The sequence below is a fragment of the Apium graveolens genome, chromosome 4 (genome assembly GCF_009905375.1).
Source record: "Apium graveolens cultivar Ventura chromosome 4, ASM990537v1, whole genome shotgun sequence".
NCBI lineage: Eukaryota > Viridiplantae > Streptophyta > Magnoliopsida > Apiales > Apiaceae > Apium > Apium graveolens.
In genome coordinates, this window is record NC_133650.1 from 285,322,275 (window position 1) to 285,331,600 (window position 9,326).

Consider the following 9,326-nt stretch of genomic DNA (forward strand, 5'->3'; position numbering starts at 1 on the left):
ATCATATTCATTTCGTACTTACTTTGCATCAGTTTGGCAAACTTTTTACAAAGTTTCTCATCTATAGAGCCAAAAATAATATCATCTACATAAATTTGAACAAGTATGCTAGAGCCATTAATATTTCTGAAAAATAAAGTTTTATCTACAGTACCTCTTGTGAGGTGATTTTCCAAAAGGAACTTTGATAAAGTGTCATACCAGGCTCTAGGTGCTTGCTTCAGTCCATAAAGTGCTTTCAGTACATAATAGACATACTCTGGAAAATTTGGATCTTCAAATCCAGGAGGTTGACTAACATACACTTCTTCCTCCAAATCTCCATTCAGAAAGGCACTTTTGACATCCATTTGATAGACCTTGAAATTGGCATGGGCTGCATAGGCTAAGAAGATTCTGATGGCTTCAAGTCTTGCAACAGGAGCAAATGTTTCATCAAAATCTATTCCTTCTTGCTGGCAATAGCCTTTAGCAACCAATCTTGCTTTGTTCCTTACTACTATGCCATTTTCATCCATCTTGTTTCTGAATACCCATTTTGTGTCTATTGGATTCTTTCCTTTAGGCTTGGGTACCTGCTTCCATACTTTGTTTCTTTCAAATTGGTTTAGCTCCTCCTGCATAGCTAAAATCCAATCAGGATCTAACAAGGCTTCTTCTACCTTCTTTGGTTCTTCCTTTGACAGAAAGTTGCTGTATAGGCATTCTTCTAGAGTTGCTCTCTTGGTTTGAACTCTAGAAGAAATATCACCAATAATCAGTTCAAAGGGGTGATCTTTTGTCCATTTCCTTGGTTGAGGTAGATTAGCTCTAGATGAAGAGACCTCAGTGTTGTCTTGATGTGTGATTGAGTTTTGATTGCTAGAAACTCCCCCTGAGTTTGAGAATCTTTGATTTGAGAAAGGGGTACTTTCTATGGGTGATCTACCTTGACTTCCTGCTCCTTTAGATAACCCGACGGATGGTGAATTTTGAGTACTGACGGATGAGGCAGGTTGTCTTCCGACGGATAACACAGATTGCCTTCCGACGGATGAAGCATTATGTAACTCGACGGATGTTGAGTTTTGTGCTTCATTGGTGGTAGATTTGTCTGCATTATCCTTAGACACTGTTTCTTGATCACTCTCATCATCACTTTCATCACTGACCATCTCAATATTGTCGAATTTGAGGCTCTCATGGTAATCTACATCTTTCAGTCCTTCAATCTTTTTATCATCAAACACAACATGTATAGATTCCATAATAATGTTGGTTCTTAGATTGTAGACTCTATATGCTTTACCAACAGCATATCCAACAAAAATTACTTCATCTGCTTTAGCATCAAACTTCCCATTTTGATCAGTTTGATTTCTCAGAATATAGCATTTACAGCCAAAGACATGAAGAAAGTTTAGAGTTGGCTTCTTGTTCTTGAACAAATGATAAGGAGTCATGCATCTTGCTTGATTAATCAGAGAGATGTTCTGAGTGTAGCATGCAGTGTTTACAGCTTCAACCCAGAAATATGTTGGTAATTTTGATTCTTCAAGCATTGTCCTTGCAACTTCAATAAGTGATATATTCTTCCTTTCCACTACTCCATTCTGTTGTGGAGTCCTTGCTGCTGAGAACTCATGTAAGATTCCATTTTCCTCACAAAATGCTCTCATTGACATAGTTATTGCCTTATGTGATTGATGATGATTTCACTAGCCTCATCTTTAGACTTTAGGAAATATGTCCAAGAGAACTTTGAAAAATCATCTACAATTACTAGGCAAAATCTTTTCTTTGAAATTGACAATACATTGACTGGTCCAAACAGATCCATGTGAAGCAGTTGCAGAGGCTCTTCAATTGTTGAATCAAGTTTCTTCCTGAATGATGCTTTGATCTGCTTCCCTTTTTGGCAGGCATCACACAGTCCATCCTTTGTAAACTCCACTAGAGGAATGCCTCTTACTAGTTCTTTCTTTACCAGCTCATTCATGGTCTTGAAGTTTAAATGGGATAGCTTTTTGTGCCATAGGCAACTTTCATCTTGACTTGCTTTACTGAGAAGACAAGTTACAGATTCTGCTTTAGTTGAGTTGAAGTCAGCTAGGTACACATTTCCTCTTCTCACACCAGTGAGAACCACCTTGTTGTTTTGATTATTAGTCACAACACAGGCTTCTTTATTGAAGGTTACTGAGTTGCCTTTATCACAAAGCTGGCTGATACTCAATAGATTGTGTTTGAGACCATCCACTAAGGCAACCTCTTCAATGATGACATTATCCTTTGAAATCAAGCCATATCCCACAGTATAACCCTTGCTATCATCTCCAAAAGTAATACTTGGGCCAGCTTTCTCCTTAAACTCTGTGAGCAGGGAAGAATCACCAGTCATGTGTCTTGAACAGCCACTATCCAAGTACCAAAGATTCTTTCTGTTTCTCTGTACACATCAAAATCAAATCAAGTTAATTTTGGTACCCAAGTTTCCTTGGGTCCTGCCTTGTTAGCTTTCTTCTTCTGTTTTTTAGGTTTTATCTCATTTGACTTAGGAATTTCATATTCTTCCTTAGTCAATTGGGTTGTACCTTTAAAACCACTAAATGCAACAGAATTATCATGCATGTTATGGCTAACAGGAAATGGCATGCTTGGTGTAAACATGTTATTCCAGTAAGTCATGCTAAATGACATTTGAGGCATACTGTATGCAACATAATATGGATTAGGTGCAAATAGTATATTAATAAACTGTGCATTCATATTCTGTGTAGGCATAGCATTAACAGGCATGGGAGGCATGGCATTCATGTTAGGAAATTGAGGCTGAACAGACATGGGAGTAGGCATGGCAGATTTGCAATTAACAGACAAATGATTTATACTACCACACTTGACACAGATTTTTCTAGGAGCATATTTATCAGGTGTGTAGTTATTGTGTTTGTTAATCCCTACTTTACCATTTCTATTATTTTTCTTTTTAGTCTCTGTTTTTACCTCTATTTTCTCAAGTCTGTCACTTAACTGTTTGACAGTCATGTGACCAACATTAGCCTTTTTCCCTTTCTTAGCTTGACTTGACTCTTCAGAAACAAAGTTCTTGGAAACAGACCCATACTTTTCATTTAGCTTGATTAATTTGGCTTTGCTAATGGGTTTGCTTACAGCCGACGGATGAGGATTTTCATCATTCGACGGATAACACTTTTTGTTATCCGACGGATAGTCCTCATCATCCGTCGAGTCTACATCTGTCAACAACCCATCTACCAAAATAGGTTCTAGTTTCTCTTTATTCTTCTTCCAGGCTTCATCAGAAAAAGACTCAATTCCTTGAACTTTGGTGATTTGAGCATGAACATCCCTGGATGTTTTTCATGCTTTAATCACCTCTTGCTCACGCTCGAGCTGCTTCTTCAAAAAATTTTCCTTTTTCAAGGACTCCGTTAATTCCTCCTTGGCAATCTTATACTCAATTTTTAGTTTCTCAAACTCAACAAACTGAGACTCAAGCACATTATTCCTCTCACTTAAAAACAAGTTATTTTCTTTGATTTTAGCATTTTCTTTAGTGAGAGACTTAAGTGTAACACGCAAATGATACAATTCTGTAGACATGTCATTTATGGTATCATTACACTCAGCTTTAGATAAATGTGCAAGGTTTGTAGTGATTATCTGATTGCTTGAAGAACTTGTCTCTGTTTCATCAGACTTGGCCATTAGGGCTAGATTGACATAGCTGACATCTTCATCTTCATCCAAACCATCTGCTGCCCAGTCATTCTCTTGTGTAATAAAAGCCCTTTCCTTTTGTTTGAGTAGATCAAAGTATTTTTGCTTATAATCCACAGACTCAAACCTTTTCTTACTGGAATCTGACTTTCTACACTCATTTGCAAAATGCCCTGCCAAGCCATATTTGAAACATTTGAATTTTGACTTATCCACCATGTTTCTATTTGGCTTGGATGCTCCAAAGTTCTTTTTGAACTTGAGCTTGGCAAATCTCCTTGAAAGAAATGCTAGGTGCTCATCAATGTCCTCCATGTCATCTTGGCTCAATGATTCTTCACTTTCTGCAGCTAGCCCCTTACCCTTATTCTCACAGACCTTTGAAGTTGATTCTACAGCTTCCATCTTCACTTCCTTCTCCTTTTCCAGATCAGTAACTAGTGCAATGGATCCTCCTTTCTTTTTTCCTCTCTCCATTCTTTCATCCTGCTCTATCTCAAGCTCATAGGTCTTCAGAATGCCATACAGTCTCTCCAAAGTAAACTCCTTATAATCTTGTGAGTTTCTCAATGAGACTGTCATTGGTTTCCATTCATTTGGAAGAGATCAGAGAAATTTCAGATTGGAGTCTTTAGTCTGATAGACTCTTCCATGCAACTTAAGAGCATTTAGTATTTTTTGGAATCTACTAAAAATGTCAGTGAGTGACTCACTTTCTTCATTGTAAAAATGCTCATATTGCTGAATCAGGAGCTGCATTTTATTTTCTCAAACTTGCTCAGTGCCATCACAAATTATCTGTATTGTGTCCCAAACTTCCTTGACAGTTTTGCAGTTGATGATGTTATCAAACATGTCTGCATCAACACCATTGAACAGAATGTTCATGGCCTTTTTATCTTTCCTGACTTGTTCAATGTCAGGATCAGACCATTCATGCCTTGGCTTTGGAACAGATGGCTCGTTTCCTGTTGCAGCTCTCATTGGAACATGAGGGCCTCTTTCTATGCAGTCCACATAGGCCTCATCTTGAGAAAGCATATGAAGATGCATCTTTACCTTCCAATGATGGTAATTATCTTTATCAAGAAAAGGAATCTTGACTCCAACATCTTTCTTATTCATCTTGCTGAATTGTTTTGATCTTTAAACTCTTTGTAGATTAAGAGCTTGCTTTGATACCAATTGTTAGTCCCTTAACAATATAGCAAGAATTACAGAAGGGGGGTTGAATGGAATTCTTGAACCTTTTTCTCGAAATAAAAATGTTCAACTCGATTATAGATATATTTGTTTTGATTAGCACAATGCGGAATGTAAACTTAATTGAATCAAAACATAAGTAATTAAAAACAAGAGTCTTTAAAAATTTCTGGTGGATTTAAACAATTCCGCCAGAGATAGATATAGTATATCGAGAGGACTTTGTGTGCAGGAATGCTCACAGCTGCTTACAAATTGAACTACTGAGAATATAGGAAATGCTAATGATTCTGCTTACAAAGATTTCTCTATTTTTGTGTTTCTCAGCTATCTCAGTTATTTTTCTATTTGCTACACTCTTGGTTTATATAATACCAAGATTACAAAGTCAAAAAGACTGAACAAATATAAAAACTATCAGTCTTAAGTTTTGCTGCTTTTCATCCTCTATTACCCAGTTAATGGGCTTCCATAGTGTGTTTGTATACATCTCGACGGTTGTGTGTCAGCTTTCACTGTTCAACTGCTGTTTGAATTCTTCATATGAACATCCGTCGACTTTCAGAACATCCGTTGATGGTTTAATTGATCATCCGTCGACTGCTATATTAAACATCCGTTGATAGTCATTTGATCATCCATTGATGGCTTTGTTAATCATCCGTCGGTAGCTATTTTGGCACTTGACTCTATTTCACTTATACAGAATTACAAGACATCATTTATGTACAATTAATCAACCTATTCTGCATATCTAGTTAAAGTCAACATGACTTATATGCTACTACAGATTCTATACAAAGGTGCATACATAACTGTGCTACAAACTTATTATTACATAAGCTACTCATTCGATGGATAATAAGTTAATCATCCGTCGGGACTATAATGAGTTATCCGTCGGGACTATAATTCTTATTCGTCGAGTGCTACATAATTTCACTAAGTAAAATCTACTTAGATGTTTTGTTTATGAAATCATCAAGTACACAACATATGCACAACAATTTTATTTTCTAATAATAAAATTATAAACAATGAATGACATCTAGTAATGTATCACTACTCCCCAAGTAATAATAATAATTGGTGATTCAATTAAACCTTTCGTGAATAATGTACACTGTAATATAATTCATTTAACCTTATATTATACATCAAACTCGAGGCATGCATTATGTCATCCTATGTTAACGTTTTATCCTTCTTTCCTTGATCAATGAGTAAACTATTAAAAAAATCAGTATTTGAGCACGACCATGCATTTTATAGTCTTGCTCAATCAAGAGGCCAATAATATCACTCCTTTAATAAAGGAGGGCTAAATCTCATATAGATCATTCATATTTCTCATATGATTCATAATATACTCAATGCCTACTTTTATTATTACCCGTTCAAGGATAACTTTCAATAGTATCAAAGTATATTAATTCTCATATTGAAATATAATGATTTCAGGTCAAAGGACCAATACATCGTTATCACTGTGAGATTAACTTATGACACTTTAAAAATGTAGTATCTCACAGCGGGTCAATCCAGCACCATGTATTTAATACATGTGCCCGTATTTTGACTTTTAGTATCACCATACCTATGATCAATGAGATGTGATCATCAGTCAACAAACACACTAGTCTCAATGTATTTATTATCGTCCCTTAACAATAATACTTGACTAGGGATCTTTAGGAATATCAATACTATTCTCATAATCTCATTTCTAAGTCACGTACTTAGAGATATAGATTTACATATCATATTCCAAGGACATTTATTAATCCAAATATTTCATAGTATAAACATAATAGTGTTGTCTCTAGGGTACAAACACTAACAATTTCAACCATCATAATTACAAGAGGGCTGTCAAAAACAATGTGAATTTCTTGAGAGTGGTACTAGTCACCAGGGAAATACTAAGGAAAAGGAGAGTTGTAGTCAATTTCAATGATTCTGGAGTTGACAGATGCATGCAGGTCTCACAAGCATTTCTTAAATCTAGGAGAGCCTCTTAATGGACATCTTCATCAATAAAGTCAAAGTGATGATCCAGGAGGACACTCAATTGCTAAGGGAACTCAAAGTAGGCCAAGAAAGAGCTTTTCCTGAGGCATATTTTAAACCTAGCAAGAGAGTGGCCTAAATTTATTCAACTACCAAGAAATACAGACAATTTATAATCCCAAAACATTGTGTCATGAAGAATAAAAAAATAATAATGGTGATTGAGATTGAGTTGAAGAGTAAGAAGAACAAGACTTTTGAGAATCTTAAGATGATTAATATCTTTGGGAGATACTTGAGGAATGCTGATGATATACTGCCAAAGACTAATATAAATGTTAAAGATGATAACAAGGATGATGATGAGCAAAAGAAAGATGAACACAAAAATTTTGGCTCAAATCTAAGTCAATCTAGCAAGAGCAGTAGTAGTCGGAAAAAGATGTTGCAAGCAAGGGAGATGAGAAGAAGGGAAGAGATGAAGGCAGGAAGAAGAAGGGAAATGAATGCCCACATCTTGAGTTTTATGGCTTACTAGTGTTAGAGACTGCGAATTATCGGATGATAAGTTCGCTCCATGGAGGAGGCGTGCTGGTAAGGAGCCAATGCCTAGTGGCCACCAACATCCCAGGAGCACTCAAGGGATGATTCCCCAAGTTGTACAGGAGAGGATCATGGCTCATAAAGATAAGATGCAAAGGTTAAAGCATGATCTTGAGGTGCACTTGACCCCAAGACCTCCACTTGCAGTGAGGCGGAGGGATTTTCCTCCAATTATAGATCTGGAAGGTCCAACACAGGTAAGGGTTGCTACCCCAAGGGATGATCCAAGTGATCTGATGCCCCTAGGAGATCCTGATGATCCAAACCCCCTATTTACTGAAGAGATAGTAAGAAAGCACACTAAGCCATAAATCTACAACTCTAAGAACCTCAACCCAGAACCCTAGCAAAAAAAAACTCAATCCATCCAAACCTTTAAGCCTAGAGCTTTAATTGCATAGAGGTTTGACCAGAGTGAGTAGTAGATTTTTCAGCCTCTTGAGATTGGGATTAGTCTTGTTATCAGACATGAATTTGTGATAAGTAATCTTCACACAAATTGGGGGAAATTGTTGTGCAAGACATGCCTTTACATAATAATACTAAGTCACTTTAACAATCCCAAGATTTAGCTAACTTGTAATTTTATGTATTCTGTAATGATATTTCCTGAGTCTGTAAAATTGTTAAGTAGACTAGACTGAAGTATTTTCAGTAAACAACCAACAAGTTAGGAATAAATTTCTGGAAGAAGATCAAGCCTGATCATTCCGCAGAATGAAGATTAACTGCTTGGTGAAGAATAATGTTATGGGTTGAAAAATGTTCAAAGTCAAATGTCAAGAAGTCACAAATCAAGTTATATCGAGAAGTCTATCGTGAAGTCAGATAAGCTTGTAGAGAAGTCATCACACTTGTAAAGATGCCACTCTACTTGTAGAGAAGTCATTATACTTGTAAAGATGTCCCTCTACTTCTAAAGAGTCAATATAGTTATGGAAAAGTCAAAAATATATGTAGAGAAGTGAAGATATCGACAAGTCAAAAGTATATGTAGAGAAGTGGAGATATCGACAAGTTAAAACTGCATGTAGAGAAATGGAGATATCGATAAGTCAAAACTACATGTAGAGAACTGGAAATATCGATAAGTCAAACTGCATATAGAGAACTGGAGATGTCGACAAATCAAACTGCATATAGAGAATTAGAGATATCGACAAGTCATAACTCTTGTAAATAAGTGAAGATTTCAATAAGTCATTTTACATGTCGATATGAGACACATCTAAACATTGATGAAGATCTCGATAACAGCTCAAATTACAGAATGCAACCAACTTGAAGATTCAAGATTATCAGTCAACAAACCGTTTTATCACTGAAATGGAAAGTCTACAAATACAGCTTGAGGAGTGCAAGATCAAGGGCCAAGATGAACTGGACAAAGGAGGGTCACAGGTCTAGAAGATTATGTGCGGATTTGCTGCACTTAAAATGGATATAAACAAAAGAACTTTAGAAAATGTGTTAGTCTATTTTTGTGCAAGTTCTGTAAACTGTGCATGTTGATCTATAAAGCATGTCACGGGTCATTAGTTCAGGTGTTAAAAAACAAATCTAGAAATCTTGTATTTACTCAAGAGAAGTAGATGAGTTCTTATTATTCAAGAACACAAACTTGTAGCACAACTAATTTCATTTTAATATAAACTAAGCGAATTTTTATAATTGTGTGTTTGTCTTTACAGTTATTTGATTATCACTACAAATATTTAATTTTTGAGTTGAAGTAGCCAAACATATTTAACTTAGTTATCTTGAAAACATTCAAATAAAATTTTTAA